Consider the following 24,375-nt stretch of genomic DNA (forward strand, 5'->3'; position numbering starts at 1 on the left):
TGTGTGTGTGTGTGTGTGTGTGTGTGTGTGTGTGTGTGTGTGTGTAACAGGAAGCATGCTTGCAACAGCAACACCAAAAATGCTTAAATTGTTAATTCTTTCCTTTCAGGCTTCCTCAGTCACCTGAGAGCTCCTTGCTACTTCATTCAGCAGCCCATAGAGAATCGTTTTTCTCCCTGATATTTCTGCCTTCTGCAGAAGGCAGGAAGACCTGTAATAAGGCATGGTCATCTTATTGTCAATATGGACTATGCATAGCACTGTGCTCTTTTGAAAACTGAGTGAGGTAATTTTTTTGTTTGTTTTTCATCAGATCATCTTGGAACTCAATGTGCTTTGGTTATGTTAAAAATACTGTAAAAATACACTTATAACATAAAATTAAAAAAAGTTATATAACCACAAAGATCCAGTTGCTCAGGATAAAAGCTTTACCCAACACAAGATAAAATCCAAAAAGCAAGAAAAGTGGAGTAGAACTACACAACGGCTCCAGGTTAAAACAGAAAACTATAATTGTACATTGTTTTTCATCAGATCATCTTGGAACTCGATGTGATTTGGTTATGTTAACAGCAAAATTAAGTTTTATACAAAACAAGATAAGTAACCTGTACTTTCTTTGTTTACTTATTTTCTTTCAGCAGCCAGTATCATGAGCCACTCCTGGTTTCCATCAACATGCATTTTCCAAGCAATAAGTATGAAGCTCTAATTTCTTGGATTACTGACTGACTGCAATTCTCATTGATTAACAGAAAATAATAATTAAAAAAAAAACTGACAAAGGACATGTTTGTTTTTCACAGAGTCACATGAAAATCAAAATATTAGCCCACTTGACTTGAAACAAAATAAAACAGCATCAGTAATTTCTTTCTTTTCATTAAAACAATCATTTTACCATTAGTTTATCTGGTTAACCATTGCAATGGGACATGCCTTTTACCAAAAGAAGAATCTGCTTAACAAATAATACCTCAAAGGCCCACTTTATAGCTAGCCACCATCTTTAAATGGGGGGGGGGGGTTCTCCTTTCTGATTTAACATTCTGAAGATATAGCACACAGGGTGTTACTTACTTTGAGCATCTTGGGATAGCACTAACCCCACACTTGTCTCTGATGTGTCGATACATATGGTAACTTCTTAAACAGTCACTAACACAGGCTTAGAAGACAAGATCCTGTTTAGTCATTAATTGTGTTGCAGGCCTCAAGTGACCATTGGCCCTTGGGAGGAACTTTACCTTTTGTAAGATCTGTCAAAGGACAGACAATAGTTGCAGTATTAAGCATAAACAACCATTAGTAGTTAAAGAAAAGCCTTCCATTGCCTCTTAGTGGAGTGTACAGGACATTTGCTTGGCCTGTATTTGTTTTCTTGGTTGTGAACTTATCTTGTTTCCTAAGGTAGTATCAAACAGTCTTATTCTGTCAGCAGCAATCCACCCAGGTAATTATAGACCTCTCAGTCTTGAAAGCTGTAAATGTTGGAATGGAACCAGTAGCATAGTGGAGCCTAAGCACTGGTGTCAGCCTATGTCTTTTTTAGCACTTGCATTTAATTTTTTTGAACAAATGGTCAGTGAGTGTTTTCAGTAATTGGTCTATATTCCTAATGTACTCTAAAGAGATTTTTCCAAACAGCTGGAACTATTTTTTGAAAAGGCCATTTCACACAAATTAAGTGTGATTGGCAGCATGTGTAACTGAATACCATCATTGTTTCTACAGTTATGGAATTGGTTGTAGTCTCCTGAGGAGCAGCAGACAGAAGCCATCATTTAATATTTAATATTTAACATTTACTATTTTGTAGATGGGTATTTGCAGCAACAATCCACCTAGGTAATAATAGACCTCTCAGCCTTAAAAGCCTTATCAGCAACCCATTGAACATATTTTAACTGACCTCATAAAATGCAATATCAAAAATCTTGTTAAACTTGACTCCCAATAGTCTGGTCTTGTGAAAGTGTTATGGAGGCTGCAGAAAGGTAGCCAAAAAGTGCACGTTGTGTATCTTGTCCTTGCCAAGGCGTTCAACATCATCCCATGCTGGTATCATATCAAAGCTAAGTGCTTTAAAAATTGACCCATATGTGGTAAGATGGCTAGCAAACTGGCTGAAAGACAGAACCTACAAAGTGTTTATTGAAAAAGCCTTGTTGAAAAGTATGAAAGTGACCAGTGGCCTTCCTCAGGGTTCGATGCTGGAACCTCTACATTTTGATATTTACTTTTCAGTTATCCGAGCAGAGATCCAAGAGTTCTGGCTTACAAAGTTTGCAGACAATTACAAAATGGGGGATGTTGTTAAGTTACACAATGACATTAAAACCCTCTATAAAGAACTCTTCCTAGTAAACTCTTAGTTTACTTAATATGGGCTGAAACTAAACACTAAAATAGCATAGCATCATCACTTTTGGTACACAGTCCCTTCCCTCATCATACTGTCTAGGCAATACATCTCTACAAAACAAATATTGTTAGGGACCTAGATTCTTCAATCAATAGCTCCCTCTTATTTGGCCATCATATAACAATGATTGTCATGAAATCCTTTTATTTAGGCCAGCTAATTGTCAAGGGAACTTCCTTATACACAGCCTTGATCAGGCCAGTTACTGAGTACAATGTCCCCTTTTTGATAGTCCTCACTAAACATATTAAACAATTAAAAAGACCTCAGATGTTCTTAACCAAAAAGATCACATGCCTAAAATCCCTAAGCTACTAAGAGAGGCTAGAAGCTCTGTCACTTTACTCAGTATCTTATGGACTTTTTGAGGGGACATTTCTGTCTCATTTACAACACCATTAAACATCTGAATGTCCTGGACCTCCTGTCTCTCAGCAAGTCCAATATCTGTACAAGTACTAGAATCAGGGAACTAAATCTTCACCAGTAAATTAATATAACATGATGGAGGAAGAGGTTTCTAACTCAAAACCTCCCAAATCTCTGCAAAAACATCCACGACATGTTAAACAGAAATTAAATGACTAAATGGGCATCTAGAATTGTAATCTAAGATTAACCTGCATGGCTGTTCTGGAGAAAGGAGATACAGTCTGAGGCAGAGTAATGGCGAAGCCAGAGACTTAGTGGCCTTGGAATGTCTGTGAATCTACAAATCTGTGATCATATAAATTAGTGCTAGCTGTAATAGGTAGCTGAGAGTAGTACAGTGATGCTCATGCTTGGTAGCTAGGTGCATGAATCTTAAGTATTTTATTCTCAGACAACTGAATTAGTCCAGTGTTGTGTGCAAAGGGAAGTGCAGTTGAAAGGAGGTGATATTTCAGTCTGGGGGAGTACATTTATGGCAATTTCTTCAGTGGTGAACAAGTTAAATATTTTGTAAACTTTAAACTGAAAGAACACCTTGTTGGACGGAACTTCTGTGTCCTCTGTAAATGAAAGGTTTTGGTCTAAAATTAGTCCTAATTACCCTTTTTTGAGTAATGATAGAAAGACAGGTCCCCATTGGGTCTGTAATGCTGAACTCAGGAATGTTAGTTTTCTAGAGGTGCCAGATAGCATCACTGTGTTTTGTGTGTGTGTGTGTGTGTGTGTGTGTGTGTGTGTGTGTGTGTGTGTGTGTGTGTGTGTGTGTGTGTGTGTGTGTGTGTTTATGGACAGCTTATTTTTACAAAGCCAGTTCTATATAGCTTCAAAATCCTTTTGAAGTTCACTAAACCAAATGGATGACTTTTTGTTGCACCTGGTCAGGTCAATGTCAACTGCATATATATGCAATTAATTTGAGGCAGATGCCAGAAATGATCATTAATGCACAGTGAAAATAACAGGGGGCCCTGGAGCCAGGATAGATCATTAATGTACAGTGAAAATAAAAGGGGGCCCTGGAGCCAGGATAGATCATTAATGTACAGTGAAAATAACAGGGGCCCCTGGATTTAATCTTGTGAGACCCTTGTGTTTTGCTCCTGGTTTGAGAGGCATTCATTGTAAGAGTCACTCACTCTGAAAGTTCTGTTTTTAAGACAGTTTTCTAACCATTGTGACACTTACATGGAGATCATTGTAACACTTCCATAACACCTGAAGATATTGTGGAATATTATTATGGCAAATAACATAAAAATTGGAAATAGTGGATAACAGAGTAGACTGTCAGAGGCAAACTGACAACACAAATGACCATGGATCATAGAACTGTAGTTACCACATAATGTTGTATGCTGATAATAGGGACTGTAACTGAGCAGAGGAGTGAGTGGGGTAATACAGCACAGGGCATGATATGAGACTGACATGCTGTTATTGCTAACAAACAACAGGAAACAGGTAAAGACAGTTTGCATTCCTGCTGAGAGGCTCAATCAGACAAAAAAGAGCAAACATGGCAGGCTAGGTTGCATCCTCCTTGATTCCACATGATGGTAGCACATATCTACTAACTTCTATATGGTATGGTTTATCCTTGTGAACTCACAAATCATGAAGTAAGCAAGTTTCCTTAGTCAGACAGCAGGAGAGAATATTTTTTTCAGAAATGTAGGTGTCCTGTCATATACGTTTGAAATAATAAAGTTCACAGGGGGAAAAGCACTCAGAGACAAACTATATGACATTTTATTTATTAACCCAGTAACTGCTGACTATTTTATAGAACCTGTAATACCAACTGTTTTTTTGGTGTTTTTTTCTTGAGGGCTACAATGGACTACTTCTCTCTAGTGGTTTGACATATTTTCATAAAAGAATTGCACAAGGGCATTTACTTGTCAGCTTCCTTAGGCTGCTGTTCTAGCCGGTAGTGTAGCTGGGGGGGGGGGGGGTGAGAGGGGCAACAGCCCTGGCTGCAAAGCGTTGGAGGGCATAATCATCTGATTCCAGTCACTCATTAATGTAATACCACCTTTTAAAAAGTTTTCAATAGTTTAAAAGTTTTTTTAATTTTTTTGCTAAAACCTGAGTGCTGAAACATTCATTGCAGGCAGTGTTTAAACTGCAGCAACTGTTTGCTGAAGTACTCGATGCAGGCAGGTATAAACTGTTGTAAATGTTTGCTAAATTTATAGCAAACAGTTTGCTGAAGTTTAAAAGAAGAATTTTTTTTTTATTGTGAAATATGTTAAAGGGGGGTTGGGGGCTAGGCAGAAACAGGACCTCAATGGCTGGGGCTGGAGGGTGTGTGTGTCATTCATCCGGCCATGTGGTTGGTTTGCTAATAGAAGGGATGTTCTTTTTTTGTTTTTATTTTTGCTGGGGGGAGTGCATAGATCTAACTTGAACCAGCTACACCTCTGCTTCTGGTTTCAAATGCAATAGAACACCTACATTTTCAATTTTAGCGATAAGATATTATATTCACTTTTATATGTTTCATGCAATAGTACTTACCATAATTATGATTATATACAAATTCAGAAAGCTGGGTTAATAGAATAGCACACAAATGCATTGCAGACCTACAAAACATAGGCAGACTACACCACAATGCTAAACAGACATGAATAAAGAAGGGTTATGTTCCATATCTCGCAACTGTACACATTTTAACAGAGTGTCCCGAGTTTGCCTCATATGTTTGGTCTATTTTTCATAAAATTGTGGTTTTCTGGCAAATCAGTGGAAAATCATTGAGGGTAGAACTCAGAAAGTAATTGCAGACATCTGAGTCTCTGACTTCATACCCTTCAGAAAATTTATGTTAATGCAAAACCTGTTACTCTATCAACTTTCTAGGCTTGAAAGAGCAATATTTAAAACTTGTCCCTAGTTTTGGGCCTTTCCCCCCTTTATTTACAGCTTTATCCAGATTTCTTGATCTAAGAGGTTGAAAGGGATGGTATGTACTGTGAACAAACAGAGATTTACCTCAGGAAGTCAGACAAGACATGTAGAAGACATCATAAATGAAGCAGAGTAATGTAGATGAGAATTTATTTTGAAGGACAGGGCAGCAGTCTAGAAGCTTATGAGAATAATAATAAGAAACAATGCAGGTAGCACAAGCTGCCACCTGTATTGGAAGGATGCCATTGCATGCTTCTGTGGAGAAACAGCATAGGAGGTTATAAGGAGCTGAGAATGGGTCCACAGCAAGCTGCACACATTACTGTTTCATTAAAAAGGGAATGCAACAGAAGAAGTACAGCAAGCAGAGAAACACAGAGTATGATCACTTTGATCACTTTAAGGTAAAGCAGGGCAGAAGTAAATATAAGGTATGTTCTGATTTTTGTTTTTGTGGAGAAAGGACCCCATTTTATTCATAAACAGAAAGATGGGAAAATGGATGGGTTAAAAGGAATAATGGAGAAGGAACGGAGGGGTGAAGGCTGGCAACAAAGGAACACAGACACACATAGAAGGCCATAGACAAACATAGTGTTCTTTGTCTTTAAGAAGTAGTGGTGTCTGGGTGTTGAAGATGGTGGTTGGTGTGCGGTTATGTTTGGAGATGTAGGTAAGTGTGTAGTAGTTAAAGATTCAGGGTAGGGATGTGTGTTTGTTATGCTTTTGAATGTTGCAGATGTAGTTTAGGGTAGGTGGGTGAGTGTGTGTGTGTGTGTGTGTGTGTGTGTGTGTGTGTGTGTGTGTGTGTGTGTGTGTGTGTGTGTGTGTGTGTGTGTAGGTGTTGAGTGTGGTGACTGTTTTACATGTGTGGTGTGTGTGTAATTGGAGTGTAGGGCTCATAGAGGTAGGTGTGTTGATGTTTTTGTGTTAGTGCGACCTCGGATTTGGCATATATAAGTAGGGTGCGTGGGGTGCAGCCCCCCCACTTGGGAGGTGCAGGAAGGTTTGCCCCCCTGCTTGAATGTAGAGTAGTGTGTTTTGTAATTTTGTTTTATTTTTGTGTGTATTTTTATGTCGGAGGAGGATTTGGTGTTTTTAGTATTGGAATTTTGGGTTTTTGTGATTATGGAGTTTCGTTCTTCTGGTCTCGAGATACTGAAATTCGATATTTCAGTATTTTGAGATTCAGAAGTGAATCCGTGGACATACATGCTGGGGTTAGATATGACAGACAAGCAATTTGTTAGACAAACAGCTGCCTAGAAGATGGGGAGCAGCAACCTGCCAGTTATTGAGTGGCCTGCAAGGGGGACTTTACTGGGACTATGTAGGTGGTGGTCCTTGGGCTAGATGGCCAATGGCATGGAACATACCCAGTCCTAGTGACCTGATGATATTACCCAGGAAGTCCAGCATGTATGCTGCCTGCTACAGGAAGATTTGCTGCATGGTCATCCACCATGTTGTTGCTCAATTAATTAGTGATTCTGTTATATGTTCTAGCTCTGATGTAGCCAGCATAATGATTGATTTGGGATACCTGTCTGAGATGAGGCTGAACCCTCCCTATATGTGTGCTCCTGTCCTATTCACAAATCTCAGATGTAATCGACATGCCTGCAGCTCTGGTAGTCCATGCTGACCTGGAGAAGGGAAACAAAATGGGAAAAATTACACAAATCAAGGAAAAACAAGAAGCAGACTGGTTGAGCAGTTAGAATCACTTTCTGGCAGCAGAGAAGCAGCAGCCATATAGGAGTGAGTCTTCAGGAGGTACACAGTGGTTTTCATTTATGTGGTAAGAGAAATATTAGCAGTGTCACACATATGAGATTATCTTCCTGTTGGATGGCTGCTGTAATATAGTAAGGTAGTTAGATTAAGACTAGTGCGTAATATTATCCATGCCTATAACAGTCTGTATTCTATTTCAGTCATGCATTTGTTCATCAATAACTCTAACAGGAGAAGACAGCACACTGACATGAGATATCTTCTCACAACCAATCCAGGTAGTCTGGGCTGTCTTATACCATTGAAGGGTCTTGTGTACCTGAGCATGGGCATAGTCAGTGTTAAACATAATGGTGGAATGGTGTCAGGAAAATTCATGAACATGCTCTCCTGCAGACGACACATGCACAAAGCTGTAGAGTACCCACCATTATGGCCCAAATATTGAAACCACTGTCACAGGTAAAACTGCAGGAGATATCCATCTATGGTGCCCCTGCCATCATATCCCAACTTTTCTTTTGTTTTCTGCACACATATGCCATCAGAAACATCTGCATGCAATACAACATGCATTGGATACCCAGGTGCTACACACCCCTTTAAATAGCCCAGAACAGACCCACCCGTATCTCTTCATACTGAGATACATACTGTAAGTCCCATGTGTCCAAAATATGCACAACACCTTCAATGTACCTATTACAGAGTAACCCATTAATGTCCTATCGTGCCAGCCTACTGTCACTCCTGATGACAGGTGTCATTACTTTATCTTAGCACCTATACTTTCCTGTTTTAGGTTGTCCTATCCCTCTAGGTGTATGTATGACCTCCAAAAGGAGCACTCAGCAGAGGTTGGACAAGTTCAACCCCGCAGAGAAAAATGTTTTGCTACAGGCACTCCTGACAAATGAGTGACACTTATTCAGAAGAGTGGAAGCCCAACATCCTGTATGAGACTGTGTATGGGAACAGTTCTGTACCATGTCAAGGCTGTATCAAGGCTGTGTGTGGGGGAACCTTTACCACACATCAATGTTGAAAGATTGCAAATTACATGATATGATGGGCCTCATACAAGGCAAGTAACATAAGGTCAGCAACAGAGGTGGTTCTTCAGTAAGTTCATCACTCACTGAGGAAGAATTATTTCTGGCATTCCATCATATTGATGATGTTGGGACAGACATTATGCCAGGAGGTGCAACACTTTTTCTGAGAATGGCAAAATACCAGGCATCTCTTGTACAGCATCCAGGTAAATACTCATGCTGCAGGAGGCATGAAGGAACTGTGTTCATACCAGTCCCAGGGTGGTTGCACTTACCACAGCTTGCAAGCTGCACTGGAATCAGACATGCTGAATCAGTGGATTGTTGGTACAAGTAGGTGTGTAATATTTTCCTACAGATAAACTTTCCAAAAAGCACTGTGAGGAGGCAAAACACCGGTCAGCCCAGATATAATCGCAAAACGTTTATTGGAAAGATGATAAGCATTAATAAATAATAGGCCAAAGAAAAAAGTAAACAAGATGCCTGGAACTTTTTCCTGTCATATGTGTCCTCAATGCCCTGTAATGTTAAATGCCTCACAGATATATCTTGAATCTAAGTCTACAAAATTAGTTAGTAAGACCTTTAACACTTGTGACTCTTTTGGGGTGGTATATATTGCAATGTGTGAAATATGCCCTTGTTTCTATATAGGGAAGACCGAGAGAAAAATAAGAAGAAGGGTATATGAACATTTAAATGATATAAAAAATAAAAAAATGACTAATGCTTTGTATAGACATACCACCCTTTGTCCTCTAGCTAGATACAAGTTTTTTGTTATAGAAGAAGTGGAGATAGATGAGAGGGGAGGACCATGGGAAACTAGGATCGAATATAGGGAATTATATTGGCAAGTGGTTTTAGAAGCCAATAGATACCCAGGTCTGAATGACTATATTTCCCTTGTACCTGTTCTCAAAATGAGAGCTGCCAGATTATAAAGGATGGTGTATGATATGCAATATATTTTTGTTAGGTGTGATTGTTCATTAATACATAGATTTGGCAGGTTCATTCAAGTTAATATTTTGGTATGGTAACTGTTCATTCATTTATTTATTCAATAATTGTAACATAAAGTATTTTTATGGTTATTCATATGTGTTTTGGGCACTGGTTTCAGATTTTAACAAAGTATTGTTTTTATATTAACCACTAGAGGGGGGTGTTGCATTAGTATTATATAGATAGGTTTAGATACTCGTAGATGAAATACATATGAAAATTCTTAAATTTTAATCAAATTTTAATGTAAGAATTCAATACATTCATTAATTTATTTAACATTTACAACAGATTGTATATCAAAATTTGTTTATCTTCTGTATATAAAATGGTTTCAAATGTATATTGGTATAAAAGACAGGCCAATTGATGAATTATTCATGAGATTTAGTTTTCTATTGGACCTTTTGAATTGGATTGGATGTATATATATAAGTGTTTATTTAATTGTTTAATTGTTACAACTGTTGTCTGAAGAAGTCTGAAGTGCAGACGAAAAACGCTGTTTTTAGGTTGGCGTTTAACGCTTATCATCTTTCCAATAAACGTTTTGCGATTATATCTGGGCTGACCGGTGTTTTGCCTCCTCACAGTGCTTTTTGGAAAGTTTATCAGTGACGTTTGCACTGTTCTTCTTCTTTTTGGTTATTTTCCTACAGAAATCCAGTTATCATTAGCATGAACATCACAGGGTATGAGGGATTGTACTCCCACACAGTTATATAATGTATTCTGCATTCAAAGGGCAAACCACCCCCACTGTGACTTTGGTAGTGTTTGTACAAGAATGACAGGCTGAGATCAGTCCCTTGCCAGAGGTTAATGATGAAGTCAACACTTACACTGACTCACAATCTTAGGACACATTTACATAAAACATAGACAAAGGTAACATTGCTGATGCGTTTTTTATCAATCTAATGAAGACCTTTAATCTGACTCCGCACTCCTTCCATTTTGTTGAACGTACAGAAATAGAGATCAGCTCAGACTCCTTACCCTAGTTTAAGAACTTATTGAAAGACAGGCACTTCAAAGGCAAACTTGAAAATGCCCATTCATACCACCCAGCTTTCTCCTTTCTCTTTCCTATTACCACATGAACGTCTTCACCATCCTATTCTCCTATATGCATATGATACGGTCATCTACAGACAAGTCCATCCCATTTCACAGTGTAATTCTAACTTCAAACTGACCTGCACCAGCTTCAGAATTAGCTAAACCATTCAATCTTCTTCTTCTTAACCCCCTGAAAAAATTCCTTGTCAGTACGAGCCATAAACTCACTAACTGCCTAACGATCCTTTAAAATCTGCAGCCTAAACTACCTAGCCATTGAAACCACAGCCTACTTCAAGTGCCTGGGCCACATGTTCAATCAAACACTGAACTTTTACTACCACATACACTAAAACTGAGAAAAAAAATTCCCAGCTCTTTTGGGGCAAACAAATCTCTTGCTTTCTCTCCATTGTAGCTTGATTTTCAATAGGTGAAGGAATCCTTCTATCCCTACTAGAATACAGCCTTCCAATTATTGCTTTGACCACCAAAATAACACCAATACTCTTCAAACAATTTCTAATTCTGCCTGTCATTTCAGCACTAACTCCCCTCCTCAAGGACACTATTGCCTCACACTTGAAAAGACAAAATGATTTACTCATTACACAAAGAGCCAGCATACTACTTGGAATACAACTAATTAAGTTACTTCACCATCGGTTTTTTGCTTCTCTTTCAGACTAATCTGATGAAAAAACTCCTCATCCACTTTCTGTAGTCTACCACAAACTGCTGCACCTCAGTCCACTCCAAGATTATCCTTACATTTCATCTTCTCTAGAGATACTTCTTCTCTCTGGCAGTCCCTAGTACTGTACCAGACACAAAACTTCAATTTGCTTAATATCATAAAGGATCTTACTATGTGCCATCAACATCAAACCCCATGGCCTTGTCCAACTGGTGAAAGTTTTGTGACTGAAAACTTTTCTCTGACAGAAAATGTAATAAAAAAAATGGTGGTACTTGTTAGCTAATTTTATTCACTAATAGAGTAAAGATTTATAGCTTCAAGCTCTTCAAAAGCTATACGTTTGCTGTCAGAATCTCAACTACTTGGTTAAACGAGAACAGACTTCAGCATGAGCCACGCAAGAACTTGTACTCAGGATCATTGTGTTAAAAAAGACACCCAGTAACTAATGTCCAGTATGCAGGATGTATTACACAAAGTGGGCAAATTGGATAGCAAAATAGAAAGTTTCAAAGAAGACATCAGAAAAAAGATTAAACATTTAGAAATTCTTATGAAGCAACAAAGTGCACAAATCAGCAGTATGGAAGCTGTTTTAAATGATCATGTAGGCAGAATAACTGAAGGTGAGTCTCAGACTGAATTTCTTTAAAAACAAAATAACTGTCTCATAGATAAAGTTGATTATTTAGAAAATCAACTTAGATGAAATAACATTAGAATTTATGGTATGAGGGAGGCAATATAATTAGCTTCTTAACAACCTGGCTACATAAAACATCAAATCTATCTGAAACTTTATCTTTTGTAATTGCAAGGCCACATAGATCCCTGAGAGCACCTTTTCAGAAGAAAAACTCACCACCATGTTCTATTACAGTTAAGTTTATGTCTAGCTTAGAAAAAGATCAAATATTAAAAACAGCATGGTCCAACCCATCTATTAAAATAGGTGAACATGTACTCAGATTTGACAATGATTATTTCATTAAAGTAATGAGCAAAAGAAAATCATTCTTACCACTGATCAAGGAACTTAAAAAGAACAATATTAAAGCCACTGTTTGTGCTTCCTGCAAAGATCATATTATTTCTTTCTGAAGGAACACAAACATTTGACACACTAGAGGAGGCTTCCACTTTTGTCAACAAAAATAAAGCCCTTAATAATACTGAAAAATGGATTGGAACAGTATGTCTCTCAAGAGGCAGAGTGAGCTGAATTCCTAGAAAACTGCTTCTAAAATTAAAAAAGCTTAAACACAAGTGACTTTGATTCTCTGATTACAGGGCATTTATTATCTGAAACAGTGGATTTCCCTTTTAGGTAAAAGATTTATACTGGACTTCAAGCTTTAAAACATTTATAGGTTCATAGGTTCATAGGCTCATACTAGGCATTCTGCCCTAGGGCATTTATAAGCCTAGCCAGAGTGTGTTTGGCTTTCACCACCCATTTTAAATTAATTTTGCTATGCCCTTTTTGAGGTTAGTATACTGTGCCTCTGTCTAACAGTGACACAGAAGTGATACCCAGGGTAAACCTACGATCCCCCATCCACTCATCAAGATTCCTCTTGAAGAGAGTCAATGAGGGACTCTGCCTAACCTGGACTGGGATTTTATTCCAGAGTGAAGGGAGCCTCTGGGTTATGAATCTGTCCCTCCAGCATGTCCTATTTATTTCAGTGCTGAGGTTCAAGTCTCTCGAGCGCGTAGCTTGAATGGATTTGGATTTTCTGAGGTGCAGCATGTCCATTAATTCCGGGTTGGACATGGCTTTATACATCAGGCACAGATCACCTCTGAGCAGGCGGTATGCCACTGAGTAGAGCTGGAGTTTCTTTAACCGGGCAGCATATGGCATCTGTTTGAGCCCTTTGATCCTCTTGATGAGGTACTTTTGGGGTCTTTCCAGTTGCTGCAGGTGTCTGGTAAGGTATATCCCAAAAGGGGCATTGTACTCAATTATGGGCCTGATGAGGGATGAGTAAAGAGGCACAATGACCTCCCCTGATCTAGATGTGAATCCCTTCATGATTAGGTGGGCTATATAAAATGTTTTTCTAACCACTTTGGCCATGTGGTTGTCAAATGAGAGATTGCTATCAACTTGGGTCCCCAGGTCCCTAATTACTTCTTCTGTACTTAATGGATTACCACCTATGTGGTAATTTGTGGGCACTTTGTTTTTGCCAAAGGGGATGACTATACACTTTTTGGTGTTTAGCTTGAGGCCATGGCTCTGGCACCAGTTGTCTGTTTCTATTACATAAGTATGCATTTACATTTTAACCTAAAACAGTTTTCATGATAAGGAATATAAATGGTTAGTTTTACTGTTTTACTACATTTACAGTGGAAGACTCACATACATTTCATTTAACTAAACTTATAAATGGATTTTAAATGTTAAGCAAATGCTTTCTATGAGAGAATGTAATTAAATTATACGTAGGAGAATTGGTAACTTTAAGGCCATATAAGTTAAGAATTTTATTTGATTTGTTTAACTTTGGTGGGTTAATTGAATGCTATATCTAAGTAATATTGTAATTAGATGTGTTAAAGTGCTGGTGATTTTTTTCTTTGTTCCTGTGTAACATATTACTTCCACAGGTGGTTTATGAAACAACTGGCACTTATAGCACTTAAAAAGCTTGAGAACAAAATAATATTCCAGTTGACTCAGAATGCTGGATTCTTGCTTGCCTTGCTTCCTGTCTTGAGCTGTTCTGAAGAAAATCTAGCTCAAATTTCATCACCAATGTCTGTGAAAACAGAAAGGGACTTTCTTTTTTTATTCTTCTTTTTTTCAAGTATGTAAGTGAAAAATCTACTCAAAATAACATCTTTTTTTCCTTTCCTAGAAGTGAAGATTTGGAAAAAAACAAACAATATAGTAATGTTTTATATTGAACTGTTGCTGAAATGTAATTTGATTATATTTTTCTGATTAATAGCTTATGATGTAGTGTTATTAATTCTAACTGTGCACATTAGAAGCAAGAAGTAAAGTTAAATGTTTGTTACTTATTAGAACAGTTTAAAATAATTAAGAAGAACGAAAAACTTATAGAGGAAATTAGCAGCTATTGTGTGCTGTGAGTTGTCATTTTCACATGATGTAATCAGATTCTAATTTCAGGATGTGAAGCTTAGATCAGAAGAGTTGTTCACAATGGCTAAAAACATACTTTCAAATTAAACAAGCAGGAATTCCTTTATATATAGTCAATATTATTTATTTATTTGACATTTGTTGACTGGGTAAGTCTGACTGGGCAATAGCCCTTTTCCAGCAGAGACCTGAGGAGAAAAGCTCCAAATAGAAAAAGAAGAGGGAAAAGATCAATTACATGCTAAAATATACAGATGAGCAGATTATATCTAAACTAAGAATAACATAGTACAAAGTTCAAAACCATGTCATAGAAAGTGTACATATAACAGCATTCAAGAAAAAAATGGGGTGCAAATATATACATCCCAAATAGAGTACAGTCAGTTTTGTACATATAATAATGTAGGAAAATATCATAAGATGTCATAGGAAAGTAGAAGCTTATAGGAGATGCAAAATATTTGAGGCATATAATATGTAAAGGTATTACAAACTATGAAAAAGTCCAGTGCTCAGACGTTAGATTAGTAAGCTGACAGTATCATCAGTATGCTGTTAGCATAATATCAGGGAGCACTAAAAACTGTTAGCATAGTATAAAGAAGCATCAGGAAGAAGTGGAAGAGATGGGTAGCAAAGTTATAAGTAGAAAGATATCTTCAGATGGTTTGAAGAGGAAGAAGATAGTAGAAGTATGGAAGTTATGTTAAGTAGGGTCATTATGTACAAAAGACCAAGATTTATAGAGGTTTTCCTTCAAGGCTGTTTTAAAGGACTTTGGGTTAGTGATAGATTTGATAGTTGAAGGTAGTTTATTCCAGGCATTAGCTATGGATTAACTGTAAAGGAGTTTGTCAATATTTTTATTAGGCTTATAGACTTGAAGTAGGTGGTGTTGAGAGCAATGGAGACAATGGTTAGGAGAGTAAGATTAATTAAAGTAAACGGAAGACTGGATTGCTGGATTGGAGATTTGTGAGTATTGAGGCTGCGTAGAGAAGTGTGGGAAGTAGTAAAGCTTGTGCCAGGGAGTGTCTTGAAGTATTTGTGAGGAATAGTTTATGCCTGTTAAGCAGGCCCAGCTTTTGACATGTTTTTTATATGTATTGCTGTGTGTGGAGCTCAAACTTTAATTGGTTATCAATAAGCACACATAGACGTTCAGTATGAGTTTTAGTGGAGATGGTTGTATTGTTGAGAGAAGAGACAGTAAAGGTGGCTTTGTGATGTTGTAGAGTTGTAGGCAGGAATAGGAGAAGTTTAGTTTTCTTTGGGATTAGTAGTAGTTGATTGGAAGTAAGCCATCTTTCAACTGCATGAAGGAACTCTTGGGTGAGGGTATGGAGGTGAGTGTTTTCAGAGCAGAAGATGATAGTAGAGTCATCAGCATATGGGACAGTGGAAGAGAGTGGGCAAGAGGAGTGAAGGTCATTGATAAAGATGTTAAAAAATAGTGGATCTAGGATAGTGCCTTGAGGTACCCCTGGTTCAATGAGCAGGAAAGAAGAGAAGTTGGATTGCCATTTCACTGTCTGTAATCTATTGGAGAGGTAGCTTATTTTGCTTGCTAATATTGCTTGTAATGCTAAAATGAATAAGAAGAATAAACATCTTATGAATAATTTGCATATACACAAGGAATGAAATATTTCCTAGGCAAGATTAATAAAAGGCAGTATCAGTAAGTACATACACAGTATAGTGTACACACACTATAATCTTTATTAGAGAGCTGATGAGTAAATAACTATTTGGAGATTTTAGAAATGCAAGTTATATTAGTTGGCAAATAAGAAAAAAAAAATATTTAAATAATAAATTTCTTACACAAAAGATATATATTACCTATATCTGCATATGGCAGAAATGTGAATATACAAGATATCATATAATTTAAATAGAAAATCATATAAAAATATTTGAAAATATCCTGAAATCTGAAATTTGAAGATTGGTCATATGAGCTTTGAAGCTTTTTGAATATTGTATGTTATTAGATTCACTGATACTACCTAAATAATTAATTCCATAGGTCAGAGCTGAAATTTGAGTGTTATATTTTTGAATCAGTGCATCCATTGTGATAGAAAGTAAAGTAGATTTTTCAATATATTTGAATGCAAGAAGAGATAATAGGATTTGAATTAAACACATTGTAACTTCTGAATACAATATAGACTGCAAATGTTTTTGATGTCATATAAATAGCAAGACATTCTTTTTGATCTCAATAATGTACATATTTTGGTGAATTAGTTTAGTGAGTTAAAGGATTTTTAAATATTGTGATATTTATCACATTGAGTGTGTTACACAAATTTGAAATACAGACACTTCGCCATTTACCATTAATTCAGAGGTTTTGTTAGAGCTATAACATATGTGCATATCTTTTAGCATGATGAAAATATATATGCATTGGTTTTCCTTTGTATAATAGTTTAGTATGAAATGATTACCTGCCACCTGTATGTTTACTGAGAATCTTATCTCTTCAGGTCCCACTTTGATCTACTTAATTGTTTAAAGATTTACTAATAATAATGTTAAATGAGTGAATAATTTAGGAATATTTAATGGATTATCTATACTACTGTTACATAAATAGGTATATAGAACATTATTTTTGGATTATTTAATATTTATGATTAATAGAAAAGATTATTAAACTTTTATGTAGTAATGGGGAGAATAGTTTTAAGTGGCAAAATATACAATTCAATTAATGGTTTATTATTTTTTACTCGTATACAATTATATTATTAATTATACTATTATATTATACTATAATATTATTAAATTATTAATTATACTTTTATATTATTAAATGCTTTTAATGAATAATGCTCAATGTTTATTGTACCTCACTTGGCGCTTTTTTCCCCGGGCCTCTGCTGAAAATGGACATGAATCCAATTGGACCAGCCCAGTCAACAAATGTAAAATAAAAAAATAAAATAAATAAATAAATACATATTAATTATTGGTAAGTCAGAGTAGCTTTTGCCTATTTTTGTTGAATTTTTAGGTATCAGTAGGTTGAGAGAGGGTATAGTAGTTTATCTATTTGATTAGCAAACTAGGAGCTTCAGTATCCATGGTAGGTTGTGCTTTCTTAGTAATATATACAGTTACAGCTGCAGACTTGTTTTTCTTTTTGTTATTTATGAATTTTAGTAGTTTAGTTTGTAGAAAGGAAGAATTAAAAAAAATGTGGAACGTTAACATAATGCCAGAGGATTGTATTACAGTCTAATATACAATTAATATGGTGAGTAAACGTGTCATATTATCTTTAAAAATAAACTTTTTAAATACACAGTATGGATAGTTTTAATATATTATCAATTAATGCAAATGGATTAAATAATTGCAACAAAAGGAAATAAATAATGAGACATCTAAAATTAAATAGAGGAGACATATCATTGCTAGAGAATGACTTGATAGATAAAAATATTCCATATTCATATAACCTAAGTTACAGAATATTATCTTCTGCTTCTTTTAAGAAAAAATGGAGAGGAACTGCTATACTTTGGAGAAAATCTACTGTAATGCCTAAGGTCATTGAATCCATTAATGATCCCAAAATAATGTGCATAACTGCAATAATTAAATGTAATGGCAAACTTGATAAACTAGCTAATTTTACTGCATCCCTGGAATAAGTGCAAGAGTGTCTATAGATCATTTAAACTTACTACAAAGTCATTGGAAGGATAATTTAATTTTAGCAGGAATTTTAACTACACATCTAGTTCAGAATATATAAGTGAAAAGAAGAAAGCTAAAATTCTGGCATTAGCTAAAGCACTAAGCATATGGATTAGTAATAATAATTTAGTTGATGTAATAGTAAAGCAGAAGATAAGTCATTCTTCTTCACTCATCATTCTTATACACACGGGACACCAACTTAAATTGATAGGATGTATGCCTCTACAAATTTACTTAATGAAGTAAATTATTTTAAAACTATTCTCTCTCCTTTATCTGATCATAATAAAGTAAGTATTAATGGATATAAAGAAATTTAAGACTATTTGTAGCATCCCAGTATATATGATGAAATTAAAAAAATTAAGAGTTATCTTAAGGATCAAACAGATTTTTTTATCTTTGAATGATAATGTCATGTTCGTAAAGTCATACTATGGGACTCCTTTGAAATGCATATTAAAGATAGAATGGGAATATGGGCTAGTAATAAAATGAAAACATGGGATAAATAGTTGTTAGAAATATAACACAAAATACACAAAATGAGGTATGAACAACATACAAAGAAATTAAATAATAATGAAATAATTAAAAAGAAGTAATGACAAATATTGAATAGTTTTAGAAAAAATAAAATTGCACACTTGTGCGATGGCTTCAAAAATATACACAGATAAGCTAATAGAAGTAAGATGTTAAGCAAAAATGTGCAAATCAATAATATCCAAAATCCTCGCACTAATAAGCTTACTTCTGAAATAGAGGAAATATTTAATATTTTTAAAAATTCCACAAGGATCTTAATAAAGATAACATAATAACTCTGATGATTACAAAATGGACAAGTGTTTAATTACTAATAAACTTAATGACCAACAAATATCTCCGTTGAATAAAACCATTACCCAAATAGAAGTTAAAGAAGCTTTAAAATGGGAAAAAATAACAAAACACCAGGATTAGATTATTTAAATATAGGATTATATAATCTGCTTCAATTATAGATTTTAAAATTACTGAGTGACATTTTCAGTATATTTCAGATTGTCAAATAATTCCTCCCTCGTGGAAATTTTCTTTAATTTAACTGTACTTAAGCAAGGAAAGGATAATAAGTTAGTTTCCTCATACTGGCTTATTTCATTATTAAATATAAATTATAAAATATTTACTACTATCTTCACTACAAGATTAAGTGATATAGCACATAGCTTAATTAATAAAGATCAGACAGGATTTATAGTCAATAGATTAATATATGATAATATAAAAAGGGTAGTAACTATCTTAAATTTAGCAAAAGGAATAAAAAAGAAATTGGCCCAATTTAGCTTAGATATTGAAAGACCTTTTGATTCTGTAGACTGGAACTACTTGTTTAAAACTTCAGAAGCACATGCATTTCCAGAACAATTTATTGGAATACTAAAGAAAATTGTATAGAGACTCCAAAGCATGCATCAAAATTGGATCCTACATTTATCAAGGATTCACTTTAAACAAAAGCACAAAGCAATTGTGTCATTTGTCTCTTGTACTATTTGCATTAATTATCAAACTCTTAGCTAACAGTATAAGAAGCAATGAAAAAAATTGATGGATTTTTAACTGAGAAGGATAATTGAGCCAAAATACAACTTTTTTTGCTGATGATATTTTAGTGACTCTAGGAGATGGAAATTAATCAAATGAAGAAATAGATGAGGAAATTGAAACGTTTCAAGAAGTATTACTGCTGAAATTTGATAATAACAAAACTGAATCTTTAGTGTTAAATCAGTTACTAGATAATACATTTAAATATAAATATAATTGGGAAGGAAAATAACTAAAATATTTAAGAATAAAAGCTATCAATATATGAGTAAGATTATTAATAATTTTGAAAAAAATTGAAGAAGTGTTACTTGTTATTAAAAAAATTTATTATTCCTTTTTAGTTTTGAGGATAGAGTAGTACCTATTAGAATGATTTGATTACCCAGTATTATATTCATATTGCATTCAATAGCTTTATTACATGAAAAAGCATCTAAAGAAAATGGAAAAAATGTTAACTTTATTTGTATGGTACCCTTAAAAGCTGAGAATTGCTTATAGGAGTTATGTAAGATTATAAGAGAATAGTGGTATTAGCTTCCCAGGTGTTGAATTTTATTATGTTACTGAAAATGTTAACTATTATTCTCTGGATAGACTCAGCTTGCACTATTCAACGGTAAACCATTCAGAAACGCATTTTACTAAATTCTTATAAGTTTATCAAATATGATAAATTAGAAATATTCAACTATGCTTTCTTCTGTTTAATAAGATTTATCTTTAAGGAAATTAATTTCATTCTTTTTTGTCTACATATATGAAATCAATTCTTAAAACAGTTAGGACATATGTTTGTAGAACTTCATTAATATCAAAATAGAATTTTTTGTGCTTTCCTATTTCACATACCTCTAGATTAAAGGAAACTCATGTTAATGTTAAAATTAATTTACTAAAAAAGGAATTTGTTAGTATTATGGTCTGATTGCTTTGAAAAGGGAAAAGCTAATTCACCAAAATATTTAATGAAAGATTATAAATTGGATGAATCTGTCAACCAGTTTAATATTATCCACCAGAAAGAAATTAAACAAATTTGTAGATAAACTAAGTGAAGAGGAACAGAACACTATTCCCCATTATATGAACATATGAATGCTATCATCCACAATAAATGCACCTACATAGGAAACTTGCCCAAATTATTATATATGTTAATTATAAATAATAATAATTTTGATGCAAAATTCTGGAACTTTTTTAAGTCATAGTGGATTAAGTGACTCAATTTGTGGTAATAATAAAGATTTCTTACTTAAATCAGTTAGTCAAACTTTTTCATGTTTATACTGGAAAATTTTTATTTGGGAATATATATATATATATATATATATATATATATATATATATATATATATATATATATATATATATAAAATGTTTTTTACTCCCTATAAAATATCTATGTTTGGTAAAATGACTTCTTAACTCTGTTATAGATGTAGTAAAGATGTAAAACCTGATTGGACACTTATGTTTATGGATTGTGAAAAATTAAATATATATTAGGAAGAGATAAAGATATTTTATGGGGTTATGGTCCGATAATTGCTCTTTAACTAGATCAATAATACTAAATAATGTTCCACTTCCTTTATCTGTAAAAGTCAAACAACATCAATTGTTCTCAAGTCGCCTTGCAGCAGCTAGAAAAGTTATTACAAAAAATTGAAATCATATTCAGCTCTTACATTCAATGTATTTTTAAAATTTACAGCAATACTATGTAACACTGAAAAATAAGTGATCATAATAAGATATATAAATCATAGTAAGAGTTTTAGTGGTTTAGGAAGCCTTGAAACGTTGCTGTCAATTCTTAATGTGTTAATTGTACAAGATTACCTTGATGATTCAAAGTATTCCTAACATTGTATAACAATATGTAATATTTAATGCTTTCCTTTCTGTGTAAATATTATAAATAAGTTAAATTAATAAAAATGTTATTAAAATATACATGTATAATTCCATCTCCAATACCTTCCTGATATTACATCTCACTATTTATGTTCATATATCTCCAATAGTTCTGTTATTCTCAAACCACCATCCCCACTTGCATTATGTATATACATCTCAAATCAGCTATAAACAGCTTCCCTTTTTTGACTCATCCAACTTTCCATCCTCCTCATTGTTTTCTTCTCACTGATCATTATGCATATATCTTCACTTTACTGTTTGTTTACCTTTCCTCCTTTACCCATTCAACTTTCCATTTGTAATCTGGGTGGAACCTGCAGCTACCCAAGTGAAAATGATGATGAATGGTATTTTTCATAGTCTGCAGGAGACGCTGGAGTCATAGGCCAATACTATGATCAGTCTTGTTTGCTTCATGATGGGACATGTAGTTTCCATGGCCACCTACACTCAGAAGTTAGCAAGTTCTTACATTAGTAGTCAGTGTCCCAGTGTAGCACATGACTGCATGACGTGCATATCTGTGTTGGTCACCTTGGACAACCATTGCAAGAAACACCATCTGTGCCTCTCACAGTTGGAGTACAAGCACACCCAAACAATGCTGAAGACAGACATGCTGAAAGGCTGCTCAAAGAGGGTTAGTTCTTGTGCAGCCATTATATGGGTGTTGTTCCAACAGATCTGCAGCATCCTTGTCATTAAGGTCTAGACCACCTTGGCATCATTAAGATCCTGTTGCATTGTCACATAGTGCTTCTCACACAGTTTTTCATTGCAGTTGCCACACTCTATTCTTACATAGTGGCACCCACACCCACAGACCCACAGAAAGGAAGAGGCCATATATGAGGTAGACACATCTCCTCCCTGTGACCAAAGTCTCTATCTCCATTGACCTGTGATTTCCTTGCACTGGAAGTATAGGCAGCCATGTTTCTGTATTTACATAAGCATATATGCAAATGATGATGGCTGTGACCCTTGCACCACCCCCAATCTGGGTGATGTGTGTGGGGATATCTTATGCGTAGTCTGCACAGTGTGACTTGAACATGCATTGCCTAGCATATATTTTACATCACCATGTATGCAGGCTTTTTTTCTGTGTGACATCACATTGCAACTGTGTACATGTTAGGGTGCATATAGGTTGACTAGATACTGCTGATTTGTCTGCACTGTAGTATACTGTGGACACCATCTCAACAAGGGACCACTAATCAAGGAGCCTCATTCTTCACCACTGACAACAGTGGGAGACGTACACTGAGAAGATGACAAGGTAGACATACAGTATTAACAGATGCAGCTCTCCTCATCAAGTGCAATTTCCATTAAGAGCACACACACAGAGACCACAGTATGTCTGGGGCTGGTTTCTCCCTCTTTCTAAAGATCCCCATTAGGACTCCTCACTGGCACAGCTATAGAGTTGAGATCTCAGCTGAGTGGCCAAGCCAAGACCTCCAGCACCCTCTCTGCCCAACCAGTGCTTCATGCCCCTACCCAAGTAGCTGACACACAGACTCTTTGGGGTTTGATCTACACACACACACACACACACACACACACACACACACACACACACACACACACACACACACACACACTCTCTCTCACACACACACACACACACACACACACACACACACACACACACACACACACACACACACACACACACACACACACACACCTGGGAAAGGCTGGCACAAGTTTACTAGCTATGCCTCATTTTTTCCAGACTATAATGTAATTATCACTGCAACCAACCATCTCCTTATCAGCTACTTTAAAGCCGTTAACAAAGGGTGTCCAATCTGACTGCGTAATGTTACTATTAATAGAAATGGTAGTTTGACCAAGAGCAAGGCTATTAAGAGTGGCCAACACAATGTCACCAAATAAATATGCAAGTACTTTCAAAGCTTAAACATCTCTAGACAGATCAACCACAATGAAAGGTTTAAATATATTTAATAATGAATAATAAAAGAACAAGAAAATACTCAATATATATATTCACAGTGATATTTCAAAACCACCGGAAATATTTAAAACAACATTGCAGGACAGTCTCAAATAAAGAAAAACATCTCAGCTATGCTTCACTATATTCCTGACTGAATCTAAGAAAATTACTATACCCTAGTTAACTTACTTAAGAGCAAGGCAGATGTGGTGAATGGATCTTCTAGTTGTTGCCGAGTCCAAGACAGAATACAGAATGCTGTGTCTCTCAGCATTCTCAAACTAATATCTCAAATATTACTGCTGAGATAACTTGCAGAATGTCATCATTACTTCTCATCTGACTCCTAGTTCCCAGGCCCAAAACAACCATTGATGGAAGCTGGTAGCATTTAGCATCTACCTATAAAAATACATAGACAAGCACTTTTCCTCAGTTCTTTGGCAGATGTGAGAAGTCATAAAACAATAAAGCACTTCCAAGACAATATAGAAAGTTCCCTAGTTTTAGATATTGTATTTCATTGTTGCATTGAAACTGAAAAATATCACCTTTTATTGTGTAACCATAAAGTAATTTAATTTCAGCTATTTTTCTAAAATGTACTAGACTGAGGTTAACCTCCTGTATCCCATTTTCCACTGTTAAAATGTATATGTTTAAACAGTTACAATAGTGCATGTA

This window comes from Protopterus annectens, chromosome 2.part2 (assembly GCF_019279795.1).
Source record: "Protopterus annectens isolate FY-2018-M chromosome 2.part2, PAN1.0, whole genome shotgun sequence".
Classification (NCBI taxonomy): Eukaryota; Metazoa; Chordata; order Ceratodontiformes; family Protopteridae; genus Protopterus; species Protopterus annectens.